Raw genomic sequence first — 18,125 nt, forward strand, 5'->3', positions numbered from 1 at the left:
GGCCAGATATGGCGATACACGGCCACAATCCTAACCGGGGAGGCAGAGGCGGGAGGCTCTGAAGGGCCCATCAAGAGCATTATGATGTGCCTAGTGAGTTCCGGGCCAGCCGGGGAAGTAGAACCCTGGCTCAGAAACCACAATTCAATTAGATGCCTTCATAGTGGCAGCTATAAAGAACTCTGAAGACCAGGGGGCGGAGTGGCGTTTGCGGTCGGCTGCCAGCTCCAGCGGCCTAGCGACAGCACATAGGCCATTGTCTGGCAATCTTCAAAAAACAGATTCTTCTTTCTTCATCAGCAGTCACCTCAGGGCTGAGATGGAAACCTGGGCCCTCAATCTCTCTAAATCACCCTTAGGCTAGAAACAGAGGGTCAGCTTCATCTCCCAGCCTCCTCTCTGGCTCCTTTCACAGAGCTAGAACCTCTTCTTCTTCTTCTTCTTCTTCTTCTTCTTCTTCTTCTTCTTCTTCTTCTTCTTCTTCTTCTTCTTCTTCTTCTTCTTCTTCTTCTTCTTCTTCTTCTTTTTGGTTTTTCGAGACAGGGTTTCTCTGTGTAGCCTTGGCCATCCTGGACTCACTTTGTAGACCAGGCTGGCCTCGAACTCACAGCGATCCGCCTGCCTCTGTCTCCCAAGTGCTGGGATTAAAGGCGTGTGCCACCATCTTCTTGGTGTTGTCGAAGTGAGAAAATATATCTTTCTTCAAGCAGGCTGAATTCTGGGCTCCCTGCTTTCCTCTCAATGAAAAGGGACCAGAAGCAACACTCTGTGTGTATCTAGCCTTTACTCAAGGTCCATAGCTAATTTGCACCCAGATCCCTTGAGGATACCCAGATCTCCAAATTGAAAGACTCTGGCATCCCTATTTACAAGGTCATAGGATTTCTCTGTAAATTGCACACAAACCCTGGGTGCCTTAAGTCAACTCTGGGTTATTTGTGATACTTAATGCGTAGAAAATGTTCTATAAGTAGCTGCTGTGCATACTATAGGGAATAATAATGAGAGCTAAGTGTATACATTGAGAACAGATAGAATTAAAAACAAGTTCAACATGAAGTTGTTTGAATCTGTGGGCACAGAACCCATACATACAGAGGTCCAGCTGTATGTCTGTACACACATATATTATATACAATATATATCTATACTAAAATATGGGTGGGGATGGTAGACGTCTAGTTCATGACGATGTTCTTTCTGAGGATGAGAGAGATGATGTGAGAAATAGGATGCCCAGAAAGTATAAAAAAAATGTTGATTTTGTCAAACTTGACAGAATTTTTTTTGTGGTTTAAAAAGAGATTTATTTATTATTTTGTGTACATGAATGTTCTGCCTATATGGTATGTATGTATGTATATATGTATGTATGTATGTATGTGCACTGCCAAGAGAGGGTGATAGATTCCCTGGACTCTGGAGCAGAGTTACAAGCCATCATGTGGGTGCTGGGAACCAAACTTGGGTCCTTGGCAGGAATAGCAAGTGCTCCTAATCACTGAACAACCTCTACATCACTGTGAAAGCAAAATTTAAAGCAGGACCCAAAGCTGTCACATCAGAGAAATGGGAAATGATAGTTTGCATGTCACTCAGATTCCACATGGGACCACTGGGCATGCACACAAGACCACTGGGCATGCACACAGGACCACTGGGCATGCACACAGGACCACTGGGCATGCACATGGGACCACTGGGCATGCACACGGGACCACTGGGCATGCATATGGGACCACTGGGCATGCACACAGGACCACTGGGCATGCACATGGGACCACTGGGCATGCTACCATGGACTCACACTTATAGTTCCAGCCACAGGAGGCTGAACTTGGCTCTTGCTGTGCATTTGAGGTCAATATGGGCTAAAGAAATATATCTTGTCTCAACAAAACAACCCCCCTCCCAAGAAAGAAAAAGAAAAGAAAATCCAGTCAAGTATGTGGCACACACATTTAATCTCAGTACTTGAGGGGGAGGCAGACAGGTCTCTATGAGTTTGAGGGAGTTCCAGTCCAGTCGAGACTACATAGAGAGACCCTTCCTCAAAAAACAAAAACAGCACACACACACACACACACACACACACACACACACACACACACACGCCCAAACAATCCAAATCAAACCAACCAAACTCCACCACCACAACGAAAGGACAAAACAAACCAACCAACCCCTCCCAACCCCACATTTTCCAGATGGTTTTTTTCCTGTCCTCAGAGTTGCCTTGGGGCTCTCACTGTGCGGACAGGAGGTACAGCCGGCAATGAAAGGCAGATAGGATGTTGCCTTGTGCCAGCTCCTGGAAGCTGGTTATTACATTTATAGGAGTTTTGTAAGCCAATATTTAAACACCCACTATTAAAAATTAAAGTATATACATTTACGCTTAACTGCATTATATTAAAAAGGTAATAAGCAGTTAAAACTCCTCACACCCCAGTTATTTAACTATTGCATTATTCACACTGTTAGCTGCTGATACTAAAAGAAAACAAAGCAAACAAAACCTGAGCAAATATAACTTGAGAGAGGGAAGAGGTGTATGTGGTGGTTCCCCAGGGTCTGTACATCATGGTGAGGAGGGTTTGGCAAAGTGTGGCAGGGCAGAGCAGCTCAGATCAGGAAACAGGAGCAGGAGTGAGAGCGGTAGAGTGAGAAGGAGTAGCGGAGGGAGAGAGAGCATGCCTGCAACTGGACACCGTGGAAGTATTTACACCACAGACTATGCAGGTGCCAGTCATTCTGCCTCCCCTCCAGAGCCCCCTGTTAAACATCATCAGCACACGCTGGCCAGAAAACGGCTTCTTTAGTGATTCCTTGACTCCACCTTCATTTGAAACTTTCTGAATTATCAAGAGAAACTCACTCTTCGATTATGATTAGAAGACTTCTGAAAAACCAACTGGACAGCTACAGGAAGTAGTAGGCAACTGGGCAGAACTGTCAGGAGAAAGAATTCTGTTCGCTCACACATGTCCCTCAGACCTCAGAGCATCCAGCATCTCTGTTCCTCATTGTCCCCAGCCAAGTGTGCATTTGTCTCTTGGGCTATTCTAACCTTGGATGTCACAGCATTGTCTTTGGATATCTCAGCCCCCCCCCCCTTTTTTTTTGTCCTGGCCATCTTCAGCTGATAACTCTCTGGAGGCTTGAGACCTTGACTTATGCAATATGACATAAAGAAGTAGGGTGCTGGTCTACAGAATCTTGGACACACACACACACACACACAGACACATAGACACACACACATGTTCACATGCTTGCTGGCCAAATTTCTTGCCAATTGAAAACCATTGCTTTTGGGGTGTGTCCTTGTTCTGGAAGGTCCTGGCTGTCTGGAGCTCTGCCTGAGGTAAGCAGATGCTAGCATAAGATGGACTTTCTGTTCTGAACTTCAGTAGGTCCCTAGGATGAAGGTTTTGGCTATTGTTGTAGAATGCAGTCATCCAAGCAAGGCAGCCATCATCTTTGTCAGCTACGTGGAAGACCCGTTGAATTCCCTCGGAGAGGAAGTAGGGAGAGAGTGTCATTGTATCTACAGCTGAGCTGTTGGCACTCCCTTCTATACCTCCCAGCCACTGCTATACAAGGCTGCCCTAATTGTAAGTGGCCCCTGAGTCTTGAGGCTGTGTGTGTGCTACAGCAAAGGAGAGTGAGAGGTTGGCTGAAGGAGCCTCCAGCTAAGCAGTTGTGGTGAAGCCATCATCTGTCCTGCGGGGCAGCTTTGATGAACCCATGCTCCCGTAACCAGGCAACCCAGCACGGATGCTCTGGAAGTAAACCCAATAAACTCATTGTTTTCCCAGACTCAACTTCAGTGCACTCAGACTTTGGTGAGTCTTTGGGACTATATAAAGAAGGAGTAGGTCTCACTTAAGTCTCACCAGGGAGGGGATTCTTGAAACAGCCACAGCCTAAGGACAGCCTCAGTTCTAGAGGGGAGGGGGGCTGCTCTTGGCCCAGGGAGAGAAGATGGAAATCATTCCAGGAGGCCAGGGACATGCTCCTAAAGCTGTCACAACAGCAAGTCAGGTCTTGAAGATATTGATTTTTTTCCCCTCTCTCCCAGATCTTTTCCAAGCTATTTCGAAAATAAACTCCACGAAAAGACCCCATGCTAAATATCCACTCGCAGGAGGTAGATTAAGCGTACTCTATTTTAAGAAGGAAAAAATTATGGATCAATAAAATTCATCTTCCCTTTTGAATTTTGTGCCATAATAATGTAACCACCACCTCCTCCATCACCTCCTCCTCCTCCTTTTCCTCCTCCTCCTCTCCCTCCATCACCATCACCTCACCCTCCTCCTCCATCACCACCAGCTCCTCTTACACCCCTCACCCCACTAACACCTCCACCACCACCACCACCACCACCAACACCACCACCACCACCACCGATCTGAATTGCAAGGAGTTAATCTGTAAAGGTCACACAGTCTATGGGAAAATTCCTTTCTCTGATTTACTGCTATAATGAAAAGAGGAGCTGGCTTAGTCTAGATAGAATCAACTCTTCTACTCATGGTTTAGAATAAAAATAGCAAATAGATTTTGTGAATCTGCAGTGCTGCATTTGAAATACATTAGACAGAGAGGGAAGGTGACGGAAGACTGTGAGAAGACCCAAAAGTGGAGCTGAAGATGACCGAGACACGAAAGAGTCTGGACGCATGGTGTCCGGATGTGACAGTGGAAAACAGTATCTTTCCCTTGGTGCCCTGTTTTACAGAGTGCACGATTTTAAAGATATGTGTGCTCTGAAAAGAGAGCAGAGTTCAAGTTGGAAAACATGTGTTAGAATAGCAGTGACATAGAAAAAAGATCAAGGCAATCAGAAATCAGTACAACTTTTTTTTGGTATATAAATACTATTCAACCATAAGTGTAAATGAGGATTTGGAAGGAAACTCATTAAAAATCATCAGCGTGGTTATATCTGGATCTGGGATTACAAGCAGCTTCTATCTTCTTTACACGTTTATTGTGCATTCATTCACTTATACACTATACCTTTATTTTCTTTATGCCTTCAAATCTTTACACAATGAATTGTCACTATGACAAGGAAATACACTCTCATTTAATTTTATTGACTGATTGATTGTGCTGCAGATTTAACTGTAGGCTTATTCATAGGAATCACACACTCTACCCCTGAGCTAGCCTAGCCTCAAGGCACCTTAACTTTAAGTCTACATCTACACATCCCATATACATATGCTGAAGAAGCCCAGTGACAAAGTTGCATGGCTGAGCAGTCTAAGGCACTGGATTAAGAAGCCCAGTGAAGTGGTGCACACCTGAGATCTTAGCACTTGGGAGGCTGAGGCAGAAGGATTACAAGTTTAGCAAGGGCTGTGGCCTGAATGCTAGAATTGTCTATTTCCATCACATTATTTTTTTTAAAAATTTTATTTATTTTTATTTTATGTGCTTTGGTGTTTTGCCTGGATGTATGTCTGTGTAAGCATGTTGTCAGATTCCCTGGAACTGGAGTTGCAGACAGTTGTGAGCTGCCATGTGGGTGCTGGGAATTGAACTCAGGTCCTCTGGAAGAGCAACTAGTGCTCTTAACCACTGAGCCACTTCTTCAGTGTAGGCACTCCCCCCATCAGATTCTCTTGTTGAAACCTAATCACCTGTGTTGTGATTCTCTGTAGGTTTAGGAGTGGGGGCTGCTGGGATATAATTAGGTCATAGGTCAGAACGCTGGTGAAAGGAGTTGGCACTTTTACAGAAGAGGCCAGACCTGCCTTACCTATCCTTTCTTCTATGAGAGGGCAGCACAGTCCCCATGTGCTGGACTGTGGGCTGTCACCAGACAGTGAATCTCCTGGCACACTCACCTTAGACTTCCTGGTTCCCAGAACAGCAAGAAACATTTCTACTGTTTAGATGCCATCCAGTCTATGATATGTTGTTACAGCAACCTGAGCTGACCAAGTACTGTTTGATTTTACTTGATGTGACCATTGGTGGCCACAGGATCTTTTCATTCCAGTCTTTTTTTAAAAAAAAAAATACTTATTTATTTATTATTATGCATACAGTGCTCTGCCTGCATGTCCACCTACAGGCCAGACAAGGACATCAAATCACATTATAGATGGTTGTGAGCCACCATGTGGTTGTTGGGAATTGAACTCAGGACCTCTGGAGGAGCAGTCGGTGCCCTTAACCTCTGAGCCAGCTCTCCAGCCCTTTATTCCAGTCTTAATTGTCAATATTCATTTCAGATCTCTCTCTCTCTCTCTCTCTCTCTCTCTCTCTCTCTCTCTCTCACACACACACACACACACACACACACAAACACACACATGCCACAGAAGGACAATAAATGGGTTAAAGATGTCCCACTTAAGGCCAGAGAGGAGTCCTAACACAAGGAGATTTGCTGCAGGTGGCTAAGGTGTTACTGGACCGAGCGACACCGCTGTTGGTGTTGGGCGACGATTGGCATAGAGCTTGGCCAAAGCACAAAGGTAGGTCAGGGCAGATGGCTGTCCAGAGTAGGCCACATCAACAGGAGGATCGTGTTGAACCAAAACTCTGAGAACAGGGCTGTGAGCCGGTGGTTGGGGTGAGTGTCCCAGGGGAGGGGGTAGCGTGGATGGTTGGTCTGTGTTTTTCTGACATGGTTTGGGTCTGCCTGTGTGTCCACATGTTCCTAGTGTGTCTGTGCCATGGTCTGGGTTGGACAGGTGGGATTGTTCACTTGGGTAAATGAGATGTAGAGTCCTTCTGTCTCAGCGCTTGCACTCAAAATGGAGCACGCTGGGAGCACTCAGGGCAAAGAGCGGCCTGGAGGCTACAGTTTTATACCGTGAAGAGTAAGTTAGAGCGGAGCATGGATGGACCGCTGCATCTCTTAGGATAGGTGTCTCTAAGCAGGTTGAACTCTGGAATGGGACAGTTTAATAAACAATAACACAAAAAGCACCATTACTGCCACACATCATTTACATCACCATAATGAAATACCAGAGACAGGCTACTTTATAATGAAAAGAGGTTAATTTTGATCCATGATTCTGGGAGTGCAAGGCCAAGGTGTTGTATCTAGTGGTTATATTTTTTTTCCTTTTTTCTTTCTTTCTTTCTTTCTTTCTTTCTTTCTTTCTTTCTTTCTTTCTTTCTTTCTTTCTTTCTTTCTTTCTTTCTTTCTTTCTTTCTTTCTTTTTGAGACAGGTTCTCAAGTAGTTCAAGCTAGCCTTGCAATTACTATGAGGCAAAAGATGATTAAAAAAAAAAAGATTTATTATTTTTTATGTATACGATGTTCTGCCTGCATGTGTGCCTGCCCACCAGAAGAGGGCACCAGATCTCATTACAGATGGTTTTGGGCCACCATGTGGTTGCTGAGAATTGAACTCAAGACCAATTGAACTCAAGACCTGTGGTTGCTGGGAATTGAACTCAGGACCTTTGGAAGAGCAGGCAATGCTCTTAACCTCTGAGCTATATCTCCAGACCACTGAAGATGATTTTGAACTCCTAATCCTCTTGCCTCCACCTGAGTCCTGAGATTACAGGCATATATCATGGCCTTGGTGATGACCTCGACTGCACAGTCGTGAGGCATCACAGCACATTGCAGGAGACCGCAATGATCTTCATGGCTGTGGCTCCCCAAGAGCTAGAAAGAGGAAGTGCATCTAGGGTGAGGGTAGAGCGGGCTTGGTAGCCTTCCTACTTCAATACACTGTGGAGCTCCTTCGAGATGACTTCCTCTAACCTTCGCTGTGAAAAGAGGGAGGTGAAGGCTACCGAACACGACAGGGCGTGGGCTTGGCCTAGGTGCTGTTGTGTTACCAAGGAATCTGCGCCAGTGAATCCTGGGAATAAAGCAGCAGATGCCAGGGTGTGGCTGCCCCATTGCCAGATGGGCTTTCCTGAGGGGCTCTCTACCGTGCTTTCCCCGTTGGGCTGCAGCTCTTTTAGGACCCCATGCAGCTTGGCCTCAGCGGAAGGAGTCATCACAGATTTGGCCTGCAAGGGCTCTCTCCTGAGCCTCTGGCGTGGGGAGGAGCCTGGGGCAGCTGCGGGGGCTGGGAGGGCTGGGGGTGGGGCACAGAGAGAGCTGTTTCAAGGCCTGCCTAGCTTTGTCCTCCTTCACTGCCACATACTGCTCAGGCAAGAAACTGGGTGGGAGAAACTGAGACCATAGAGAAGGAAAAGTGTGAAGTGTAGACCACTCATGTGGAACCCGGAAGACGACTCAGAAGAGGATGTGAGTGAGGGTGGCTGTGTGTGCACCAGCTCAAGTGTTTATTTTTAAAACAGTTCCACATAGCTAGGCCTGACCCCAGTTTGGAGACTGGTTCCAGTTTTCACTCAAATTTGGGTGCCTTCCTCTCCGGTGTTTAAACCCTAACCCAGAGGATGGCTCAGCCTGTTTTTGGCTGGAGGGTGACGGTCTACGGGTGCTGCTCAGTGACAGAGTGCTTGCCTAGCCTGTGTGAGGTTCAGGGTTTGCCCCCCCCAGCCCCACCCAACACATCGGCCCGCCCCTGCCCCCAAATGCTGAGCTATTGTACTCTTTTCTTCTGAATGAAAAGAGGATGAATTTAGTAGCCACACGTGCCTCGGAATGCCTCCTTCAGAACACTGACTTGGCGGGCATGACAGTGGACATGGAGACTGGTGCCCTGTGCCCTATAACCAACTTTGATATTGACAATTATGACCTTATTTCCTAGACTCCAAGATGTGCCATTAATATAACTATTTTTGAAGGGAGAGTGAAACATGGCCACAACTTATCTTGACTGAAACACCTATCTGGGACCATTAAAGTGAAGAACTACAGTAAGTGTACCTTTAAAAAAATATTTATTTATTTATTTATTATTTATTTATACATATTCTGCTCTCATGTGTGCCTGCCTGCCAGAAGAGGGCGCCAGATCTCATGGTAGATGGTTGTGAGCCACCATTTGGTTGCTGGGAATTGAACTCAGGATCTTTGGAAGAACAGATAGCGCTCTTAACCTCTGAGCCATCTCTCCAGCCCCCAGTAAGTATATCTTTTATATACATACATACATACATATGTGTGTGTGTGTGTGTGTGTATGTGTATATATATATTTTTAAAAATTTTTATTTATTTATTTTTTATTTTTTTAAAGGACCAGAACTGGAGCAATGGCTCAGTGCTCAAGAGCACCTTCTGTTCTTCCAGAGGTCCCAGAGTTCAGTTCCCAGCACCTATGTTGGACAGCTCACAACTGAATGTAACTCCAGTTCCAGGGGATCTTGTACCCTCTCTGGACTCTAAAGGGCACCTACACTCACATACACACAGACAGGCACACACATATAATTACAAATCTTAAGCCCACACAAACACAATGGCACTAGATCAAGCAAAGCTGACAGTTTCTGCCTATTGCCGTGGCAGAAGGGAGTGATGAGTGGACCCGGGGCAGTCGTGGCATGTTGGAGACTGCCCACTCTTGCCCCCTCCTGCTCCCTCCTGCCCCCTTCTGCCCCTCCTGCCTCCTTCTGCCCCATGTAAAGCCTTTTTATGCCACTTGCTGATTTCTTTGGTGTAAACACTTTTACCTTGGCTGGATTCAAGATACCACCTGCTGAGTGTGTACCAGTTGCCTCTGGAGCTGGGCTGACTTGGCCACAGTGTACCTCTGGCTAAGGACAATTGTTCAATGGGCATTTTGGGGCAGGAGTAGGTTTTGTAAGGGATTAAATTAAGCCTGCAGTGTATCCGGTGCAGTTTGGGGGAGATGTCGCCCTCTGTGTCTCCACCTGCTGGGAGAGAGAGCCCTTTGCTGGGCCCCAGGAGAACACATGCTGCTCAGCATTCACTGACTTGACCACTCTGAGGGTCACAGAGGATGCAAAGCCCAACGTGCCACCTCAGAGAAGCGCGGTTGCCCAACTCCTGTCCAGAGGAACCCTTTAGTGGCAGTGGCGAAACCATCAGATGCAAAGGGAGAAAGGCTCTCCGGTTAAACACGAGTAAAGAAAGATGAAAAGGATTTCTGAAGTGGGCTGAGGGGCCGGGGCAAGCTGAAGAAAGTAAGGCCTGAAAAGCGAAAGGACTGGAAAACACGCAGTTACTGCCAGGCAGGTTAGGAAACAGTCATGAAGTGGGGGTGGGGGGGGGGGGGGGGTGGGGGTGGGGTTGCTATAAACCCAGGCCCCTATGGGAGTCAAGCAGATAGCTTCCGTGGTACATTAGACAAGGTGTGATAGAATAGGGCATGGTGGAGACTGTGGGAAAGTGGGAGCTCACACCCTTCAGGAAGACATTGAATGTCCGTCCTCCCCCCTCCCCCAGCTTTCTTTTTTTCTTTCTTTCTTTGTTTCTGACCCTGTAGCATAAAGCCCAGCCTTACCTCCAACTTACTATGTAGCCAAGGATGACCATGAATTTCTGTTTCTATCTTCCCAGTGCTGGGATTATAGGTATGAGGTGACATACCCAGTTCTAAGGGTTTTCTTTAAATGTTGTTTTTCAACATTAAAAGTGAAACAAATAGGTCTTGCAATTTGGACGCAGGCTTCTACTTTCTGAATGGGCACAGAGTATCTGATCAAAGGGTCTTGATTTTTATTTTATTCTTTTAATAATGAGGGAGTGAGAAACAACAGTTCACTATGTAAACCCAGGGTGGCTCTCTAACTTGAGTTCCTCCTGCATCAGTCTGGGACGCTGGGGTTATTGTCACGTATAATGCCCAGCTTCCTTCTGAAGGCCCTTGAGGGCTGGATTCCCGCGTTAGCTCATAGCACCTGTCCCTCCTCTCTGAGGCACCAAGGTACAAGCAGCCGGTGAAGACTTGGATCTATGTGTTTTAGGCACAGGTAGAGAGGCATGCACAATCTACACAAAAACTTAAAACAATAGTCAAAGTTCAGCTTCCCCCCACCCCACCTGCCAGTCTTGCTATGTAAAAAAGGCTGGCCTTGAACTCTTGATCTTCAGTGTTAGCTTTTAAATGCTGGGATTATGGGTGTGCACCACTGTTCCTGGCTCAGTATGCTTTTTATTATCACCATGTGCTTGCAATTCTGATCAAAATATGCCTTCTTGGTAAAAACCAAACAAAAAACATCTGTTGTCGGTCTAAGTTCTAAGTAATTGCCACAGCTACTGCACACATGTGCAGCTATAGGTTTTGAATGAATCATTTAAATAACAGTGTGAACTAACAGTGTTTTCTACACAGAGGTTAATTTGGAGAATTAACCCCCTGATTCAAGTGTTTTCACCACAGCATTTGTTTCCAGAGTTAGAAGCTAATGAAACGGATCCCCTCAGTTCCAGGCCCCGGGGAAGCACAATTCCAGCATTTAAGCAGCAGATGCCAAATGAACAATGCTCACGTGTGGCTGCGTGTGGCTGCGTGTGGCTGCGTGTGGAGAAACAGGTTCCGGTTCCCCTCAGGTCTGCTGTTCCACGTGGTCGTTGCCACCAAAGTGCCTTGTTTCCAGCAGAAGCTGGATGCCTGTTCAAACCAACGTCAGCCTGGCATGGTGGTACATGCCTGTGATACTAGTCCTCAGGAAGCAGGAGAATCAAGAGTTCAAGGCCAGCCTCGGCTATCTGCTGAATTCCCAGGGACTCTTCCTGAGATCTTGTCTTAAACAGAACAGCAAAGAACCGTGAGCGCTGGGCAGGGCTTAGCAGCACTTCCCGCTCTTGCAGAGGATGGGAGCTTGGCTCCTAGAGCCCGCATGGCACCTAACAGTCACCTGCAACTCCATTTGTAGGGAGTATGGCCTCCATGGAATCCTGCATTCACAATGGTCACACACATTTGCCAGTAAACACAAAACATAAAGTAAATAATAAATAAATCTTAAACAGCAACAAAAAAATTAAATATGAGCATGTCCAATAAGGCCAAGGTTGACGGCAACAGTCATTTTTTCTGACTTACTGAGGGAGAATCTCAGAAGTTTGTTAACAACAATAGAAATTTATAGTGAATTATCTGGTGATGTTACATGGGCCAGAACTTCTGACTGTGGAGATATTTGGGTAAATGTAGCTAGGGCCACTAAACTGTTGATTGAACATCAGTATGCAAAGACCAGGTTTTGTTTTGTTTTCTTTCTTTCTTTTTTTCTTTTTCGGAGACAGGGTTTCTCTGTGTAGCCTTGGCTCTCCTAGACTCACTTTGTAGACCAGGCTGGCTTTGAATTCACAGCCACCCGCCTGCCTCTGCCTCCTGAGTACTGGGATTAAAGGTGTGCCATTGCTAAGACCAGTTTTTTTTTTTTTTTTTTTTTTTTTTTTTTTTTTGGTTTTTTCGAGACAGGGTTTCTCTGTGTAGCCTTGGCCATCCTGGACTCACTTTGTAGACCAGGCTGGCCTCGAACTCACAGCGATCCGCCTGCCTCTGCCTCCCGAGTGCTGGGATTAAAGGCGTGCGCCACCACGCCCGGCTGCTAAGGCCAGTTTTGACTAAGTCATTTACACATTTACGTAAAGCCTGAAGAGTAGAAATTTTAATAATTACCACTTTGACAAAGGTATGCTGATTTTAATAGGTGTGTGGGGTCCAGTTTTGAAAACTACTGGTGTAATTAAACCATAAGAATCCATCCCCTCTGTGTTTTTTTTTTAATTAATTTATTCAGAGTACAACTTAATTGTTATCCCATCTCCCTTTGTGTTTTAACATTAATTCATTTTTACTGGCATGGATATGTACATATTTACCCATATATATGAAGCTCAATTAAAGAAAATATTTCTGTCTGTGTTCTCTCCTGACTACTGTTGTTAAGTGGTTCGGTACATGACAACTGCTGACTGTTGTTCTGAGGAGGAACAGAAGTTAAGGAGCCTCTGTGTGCCGTATGTCTGGTGTACTCTGTCCCCAGCCTATCTCAGTCTCGCAGGCAGGGACCCAGCGGCAGGGGCTCCTGGATCACTAATGTGGGCATCATGCTTGCAAAGGTTCCCCACCGCTTCATTTAAAATGTTATCTGCTGCAGAGATGGTCTGAGAAGCCAACTCTGACTACCGAATGGCCTGGTTTGTGAGTCCTTTGAGCTTTGCAGTGACCGTGGAAGTCTCAGGTTTACAAGTGTGAGCTTATGGTCAAGGAGTGATTGAGGCTTACATTCACGTACATTCCACAGCACTGTTCATCACTGAAGGAAGTCAGGACAGGAACTCAAGCAGGGCAGGAACCAGGAGGCAGGAGCTGATGCAGAGGCCATGGGGGTGCTGCTGACTGGCTTGGTCCTCCTGGCTTGCTCTTATAGAACCCAGGACCACCTGCCCATGGATGACCCCACCCACAATGGACTAGGCCCCTCCCCCATCAATCACTAATTAAGGAAATGCCTTAGAGGCCTGTCTGCAGCCTGATTTTATGGAGACATTTTCTCAATTGAGGTTTCCTCCTCTTAGATGACTATATCTTATGCCAAGGCGACATAAAACTAGCTGGCACGTGGAGGCAGGGCAGGAATGGAGTGAGGTTGGTGGGGATGAGGCCCTAAGCCAGCCAGCCAGCCAGCCAGCCAGCCAGGGCAAGGCCAATGCAGCCAGCCCTAAGTGGGCAGGATGGTGCCTCTCTGTTGGACCTCCTTCCTTCAAGGCACGGAATTCTCACCACTGCAGTCACCCTATGGACCTGTTATGAGCTCTATCATTGGTGCTCCACTTTTAACCTGCTTCCTAGATAGTCTTATAGATGCAGATGTGCCATTGGGGCCTCTACAGTGACAGGGAAGATACCTCATTAGCCAGTCTGGTTAGCTGGGGCCCTGGAAGCCAGGGATACAGATCAGGGTGGGGAATGGCAATCTTGGGCTGAGAGAAATCTAGGATGGATGGACAGACAGACAGGAGAACGGATTCTGTCAGGGACAAAAGCCTGGGCCGACAGTACTTGGTTGGGCACCCAGAGATGGTCCAGGCAGGGGCTTTGGTTATTACCCCTTTGCCGTATTCAGTCAGGTGTCTGAAGTCATCACATGCCCGGGATAGCAGGCAGCAGTGCAGAGACATTCCAATGGTAACAGGTTTCTTGGAAGCCGTTAAAGTTATTGATTTAAGTCATGACAGGCTCAAGGGCACTACGAGAGTCTCTCAAAGAGAAATCAAACTGTTTCCTCAGGTGACTCCTGCTTTTTACTTAGGCAGAGGTCTAAATCTATTGAGGTGAATGCAACTGGGTCTCACCTCTGGGGCAATCTGGGGAGACCTATAAAGTTTATTGATTAGACTTACTTAACTGGCTAATACTAAAACAATGAGGCCCATCAATCACTCCCCAGAACCCTCAAGAGAATGATTACAGAGTGGATTGATTCCCTCTCGGAAGTGACAGTTAATGGAGAGCTCTCTAAGGGCGTCAGGACAGTAAGCGCTCTCTTGTGCTGGGGCTTGGTTGTCCCTTTGCCTAGTGACCTTCCAGAGCAGCACATCAGGGAGGCCACCACCCTGGAGGGCAGCCAAGAGTTCTCTGGGAACTGGCTGCAGTGGCCTCTCTGGATGCAGAGTCACATAGTTGCATCAGGAGAGGTGGGGAAGCTGCCAGATTTCTCTGGCCAGGCAAAAAGAAAGAACTGTCACCACAGGGTGAGAAAGGAGGGTGACTGCAGAAAGGCAGGTAGCCAAGATGACTGAGCAGCACAGTGGCCTTGAAGTCTAGAGCAGGCCTGCCAGAGGGCACGTAGCAGTCAGTCCTGCCTTAGTGCTGACTTAAGGGACCTGTGGTGGGAGTTGCTCCCCAGTTCACCATGTTTTCTTGCCTCAGGAAGCAAGGTATGCCTCTCCCTGGGGCTACCTGCAGACTAGGTGGAGGGAGGGACCAGATGCTTCCATTTGATTGACATGTGACCTGAGTCCTTGGATGATAAAGTGCTGGTCAGTCGCATTGTAAGAACAGGGGAGTCAGGAGGAAGAATGCCCTGTGAGAACTCAAAGGTTAGGGAAGGTGTCAGAGAGGTCAAAGTTGAACTAGGCTTCCACAGTTCAAGAAGAACATAGGGGAGTTGATAAGTAAATCCATCTTCTAGAAACTGGCATCCCAGCCAGGCATGAGGGTCCTATGCCTGCTTGTAATCCTAGCCCCTGGGATGCTGAGGCAGGAGGATCAAACGTCCACGGTCAGCCTGGGCTACGCATGGAGACCATGTCTAAATAGAGGGAGAGGGCATGGGGGGAGAGAAGAAGGAAGGACATAGTTACTGCATAATTTGACATAAAAATACCTGAAGATGGTGGCTGGGAACATAGCTCAGTTGGAAGTGTGCTCTCCTCACACCATGAAGCCCTAAGTTCCATTCTCAGGGCCACATGGTCATGGTGGTGACACCTGTACCCCCAGCACTGGGTGAGCTGCAGGCAGGAGGATCAGAAGTTCAAGGTCATTCTTAACTACATTGGGATACATGAGCTCCCATCTCAAAGTCAGACAGACAGACAGACAGACAGACAGAATGAAATAATAAGAACTGTTAGATAATATACAGACTAGTTAATCATGAGAGCTTTGGAGCCAGCGTTTGGGTTTATATCCGGTCCCCACAATCACTAGCTACATGAGTAAGTAACTTTATGTCTGCAGGACTTAAACTCATTTCCAAAACAAGGACAATGATAGTGCCAAAAAATGACATCCAATACTTCTTTATCAGCTTGACACAAGCTAGAATTGTCTGGAAGAGGAACCACAATTGAGAAAATGTCTTCGTCAGACTGACCAGTGGTCTGTAAGACATATTCGTGATTAATGATTGCTGTGTGTGTGTGTGTGTGTGTGTGTGTGTGTGTGTGTGTGTGTGTGAGGTTCAGACCACAGGGGTCAGTGGCATCCCCAGGGCTGGTGGTCCTGAGTTAGTCTAAGAAGGCAGGCTGAGCAAGCTATGAAGGGCAAGCCAGTAAGCAGCACTCCTCCATGGCTGATGCTTTGGTTCCTGTCTCCAGGTTCTAGATCTGAGTTCCTGCCCTGGCTTCCCCTAGTGATGAAGTGGGACCTGAACGGTTGTAAGCTGGAATAAAATCTTTCCCCCCCAAAGTTGCTTTTGGTCATGGTGTTTATCACAGCAATAGAAACTAACTTAGATAAACAGTATTAATTAATAATAGTGCTGGCAAAACAATGTCAGTAGTAGTAGTAATAGTGGTGATGGTGGTAGTAGTGGTAAGTGGTTATAGTACCTAATAATAGAGCCTGCATTGAAAAGTAATGTAATTCTTGAATGAGTCTAGTGCTTATAAGGCCCTTGGCACAGCATATGGCACACAGGAAACATTCAGTGAATGCTAGTCACTGCTGCTACTGTCATTCTTGTGAATAGTGATAAAGACAGTTTTCATATTACTACCAAGCTGAGGAATGTGCTGGCTCCTCAGAGTCTACCTGAAGAATGCATAAAGGTGTAGAAGAGAGTCCCTGTTCCGGGGGAGTGCGCACAGGGAGTGATTTCCAGTGTTTTAAAGATGCTCCACGGACGACTATGCTCTTTGTTTTCCCAGGCCTGGGGCACTCTCCCTCCCCTTCTTCCTTTTGGAGTTCATCCAAGGTCCAGCTCGGAGTTCATCCAAGGTCGGCTCCTCGTGTGAGGGCTTTCCTTACAGCGTCAGCCACAGGGCACTTTCTTTCACTTAACCTTGTCACCTTTGCCTCTCCTCAGGCAGCACATGAGAGGGCTGGCACCTGTACTGCTTGAACCTCCTTCTGGGCACGCTGTTCTTGTCTCCCAGTCATGTGTGCATTTCTCACACGTAGGGCAGGGTCTAGCACACACTCTGAGGTCCAGGGATGAGTCTGGCCTCACTGAGGCAGCAGACCTGGTGCTGTGCCGTGATCGGGAGTCCTCTGTTGTCTTTCCTTCTCTCCCTACTCTTTTCCCATCAGGCCTGTGCTTGTTGCTCACTTCCTGGAACCCAGGAGTCTCTGCTCTTTTGACCTCTGTGTTCTTTGCAAAGGGTGCTTATACGCATACGTGAGGCATTCCGCGGGTGGGAATGGTGCCAGAGGGAAGGCTGAGCGTCCTGGATGAAGGAAGGGGAGTAGCTGCGCCACCTCTAGGCCCAGACTTGGATCAATTTCTGGCCTCTTCAGGCTGCTCCCAAAGAGATGCCACCGTGGTGCCAAATGGGCTTTTGTAAGTTTCCACTTGAGAAATCTGAGTCCCAGTCAAACCTGATAGCTGAGACAGATTGGGATCTGTGCTAGGAGGCAGAAATGGGGCACTCCTTGTCTTCCTCTCGTGATTTTCCTGCAGGGCTGGGAGTTCCACCTAAATCTTTTTTTTTTTTCCAAAGTCACCTGTCGGAAGCAGATCATTAAAACCATTTCTGTTCTGCCCTCTGCTTAGCTTGTTCTCCCAAAGCATGGGTACAGGCTACATTAGCCTGGAGATGTATCACTGGAAGATCAGAGTGGCTCCAGCTCTGAGGAAGGAGGTGGCCATAGGGGTGGGAGATACTTACATCCAGAACAAGTCACCATAAGCCTCCTGCCAGGGCAGCCACATACAGGCCAAGGACATCTAATCCTGTTAGGGATAGCAAACCAGAGGCCTGGCCCCGAGTTTCTGCTCTGTGGAGGAGAGACACTTTGGCTACCAGGTGGTAGAGATTGCTTTTGGCAGGCTGCTCTCCTGGTTGATAGAAGCTTTTCTGAATGACATATATGGTCCCTACGTAGAAACTAGGAGGCCCAGGAGGGCACCAAGGAAGGAAACAGGGGTATGTCAATCATGTCCAGTTAGCTTTATAGCTGCAGGCAAGAGACAACATTCCAGTGACCATGGGGCATCACCCAAACGCCCCACTGTAAGTGCTTGCAGGATCTAACTGCAGCCTGAAGCCTTGCACTTGAAATAGCCCAAAGAATAAAAAGACTGAAGAGCCTCCTGGGCCTGTCTGACTCCACTGACTCGGCACAACAAGATTTCACAGAGTGACCCTGGGCCCTTTGTGATATGAAAAGCAAAAACATCTCCAGTGTAATTCCTGAGTGCCCTGGGTGATGGCTACAAACATCCTCTGAGCTGGACAAGGAAGGAGCCAGGGTCCCGCACTCACCGCTTGCCAGGGCCCTTTTACATTTTTTGTGCAGAAATAGATGGTAGATGAGGTCAGCCCTCAGAATGGGTATTTATGGG

Source organism: Acomys russatus, chromosome 1, assembly GCF_903995435.1.
Source record: "Acomys russatus chromosome 1, mAcoRus1.1, whole genome shotgun sequence".
In the NCBI taxonomy this organism is placed as follows: Eukaryota; Metazoa; Chordata; class Mammalia; order Rodentia; family Muridae; genus Acomys; species Acomys russatus.